General features: G+C 42.1%; 1 pseudogene; it reads right to left on the reverse strand.

Annotated features, from left to right (window-relative positions):
- Nucleotides 1-1,660: 1,660 nt before the first annotated feature.
- LOC101563559 lies at nucleotides 1,661-2,284 on the reverse strand (annotated as a pseudogene).
- Nucleotides 2,285-2,716: the final 432 nt, after the last annotated feature.

The following is a 2,716-nucleotide window of genomic DNA, read 5'->3' on the forward strand; positions in this document are numbered from 1 at the left end:
TTTTTTTGAAGAACCCGGGATTGAACTCAGGCCTTTGCACTTGCCAGGGAAGTGCTTACTCCACTGAGCCATCTCCCCAGGCCCCCTCCACATACTCTAAATCATCTCTAGATTATTTGAAATATCTAATGCAATGTACATGCTATGAAAATAGTTCTATTGCTTAGGGAATAATGGGAAAAAAAAAAAAAAGAACTTCATGCCTCCTGATCCTGAAGTGAAGCTCTGCCGCAGAAGAGCCCACTCAGAAACACGGAGTGTATCAAAATCCCTGTGTGGCTCAAGGAGCAGCCTCATCCTGGAAGCACAGATGTAATGACAGTGGGGGAAACTGACGCCAGCGAAGAAAGTCTTACACTTATAAATAGAACACATAACCAAGAGAGCCTGGCACTTAGGAGCCTGAAGCCAGGCCTGGTGCCACACACCTATAATCCCAGACAGAAGGATCACTGCAGTTCAAGGGCACACTGGGCTATCCAGTGAGTTCAAGGCCAGCCTGAACTACATAGGCAGACTCTGTCTCAAAAACAAAACATATAAACCAAATAAATAAATAAATAAATAAATAAATAAATAAATAAATACTCACTACTGCCAGAGAAGAGAAAACACAGGGAAAATCAAAGTCATTTAAAAAAAAAAAATTCTGAAGACTCAGAGTGATTAAAAAGACATTGTTTCTGGCTATAGAGATAGCTCAGCAGTCTAAGAACCTGCCTGGTTAGTGCAAGGTCCCAAGTTCAATCCCTGGTACCGCATGCCGGGCTGACCCTGGAACCCCAGCTGTGCTGTGTTGGTCCAGAAATCAGAAACTAGGCATCGTGGCACGAATTTGTAATCCCAGCTCTGGGGAGGCTGAGACAGGAGGATCACTACAAGTCCAAGCTTGTATAGCAAGACCTGTGCCAATTAAATAAATAGTTTTTTTAGTTATTGTTTCCATATAACAAAAACAAAGTGCTATTAAGGAGCAAACAGGAAACAAAAAAATCCCAAAATATTTTCAATGATTACTAAAATGCAAACACTTTAATGACCACCTTGAGCAACATATCAAGACTCTGTCTTGATAAGAGTAAACCTTAGAAAAGTTCAAAGGTAAGATATGCCAGAATGCATAACTAACAGCCAAGGAGACGGGGAATACACCAGGAGACGAGAAATGAGAGAGAAACAACGAATAATTCAGAGCTCTACTAAGTCTACTGGAACTCTAGAAAAAGAAAATGAAGAGAACAAGTTGACAAAGAAATGCTAGACAAAGACTTCCCAGAGTTCAGAATAGATGCATTCATCAAACGAACATGGAGAGACACACACATTGCAGAACCCCCAAGTCAAAGATACAGAGAGATTCTTGAAACCATCAGAAAGTAAAATTATTTACTTAAGTTAAATTATTTAATTATGTAATAATTATTTATTAATTATTAAGTAAAATTACTTATTAAAGGTTGACATAAGGCTTCTGACTTGGAAACTAGATGCTAAGGAAACAATGCCTTCAAATTTATTAAGGAAAGGGCCCAAGCAGATAACTCAGTAGAATAAGTGCTTGCCTGGCAAGGGCAGAATCCTGAGTTCTATCCCCAGTACAAAAAAAAAAAAAAAAAAAATTAAGGAAAATTATTATTTTTTTTAAACCAGGAGGGAAGGTTTATTTGCCTTTCCGGGCCTTGGTTTTCCTCAGCTGGAGCTCCAGCTCTTTGCCCTCCAGCACGCAGCCGTCTGCTCGGCCGCACTGGCCTGGGCGTGATGCAATGCAGGCAGGAAGCTTGCCCTGCTGGAGCTGCTCCTCCAGAACACTGCTGATCTTGGCGTTCTTTTTCCTTTCATCATACTTCTTTTGAATTTTCTTTGATCGTTTCTTGTTTAAAATCTCCTCCTCCTCAGGAGTCAGCGTGGCCCCCTTTTTTCGGCCCAGGGGCAGTGCGTAGAGGGATTCGTACCACTGTGGGTACGGCATGCTGTCAATGAGCACAATGCAGTTCTTCACCAAGGTCTTGGTGCGGACCAGATCGTTATTGGGTGCACTGTAAACATCAATGATCCTTGTTTTTCGAGTACAACACTCAGAGCCCCAGGAGAAGTTTCCCACATCTAGCCGCAGGGCTCCGTACTTCTTGTTGCCTCCTCGAACTCGGACCATGTGTATGTGGTGGGCACCAATCTTAGTGCTGGCAGCTGTGTGCCCCAACCCATACTTCTGCTTCTTGTGATAGGGCTTTCTTTTGCCCCTGGTCTTGTGGCGCTTGTGCCAGTTGTCCCAAGAGATGCCCATTGCTCAGCGCCGGATGGAAAGAGTATTTTTTAACATAAAATTCTATTGCCAATAAAATTATCATATGCATGAAATGAAGACATTCTTCAATCAATCGAAGACTCGGGCCACTTAGATCTGAAACAGTTGCTAGGAGGTGCACCAGCCAAGTGAGTGGTAAAAAGAAGAAGAAAATGTGGCATTGGAAAAAGTAGAATTAATTCCCAAGTGCAATGAAAATAAACCCTACCATGACACATGTTTGCCAGGTTTAGAAACTTTAGGGCAGGTAGTCAATGGGCTCCAAGAACGATGTTAAGAATTAAATATCCTGGGGATGGGAGCACGTGCCTATAACCCAGAATTTTGGGAGGCTAAAGCACAAGGGTCATAAATTCAAGATCAGCCTCAACAATTTAGCACCTTATCAAGGCCCTGTCAAAAATTAAAAAT

Source organism: Octodon degus, unplaced genomic scaffold, assembly GCF_000260255.1.
Source record: "Octodon degus isolate 3935 unplaced genomic scaffold, OctDeg1.0 scaffold00108, whole genome shotgun sequence".
NCBI lineage: Eukaryota > Metazoa > Chordata > Mammalia > Rodentia > Octodontidae > Octodon > Octodon degus.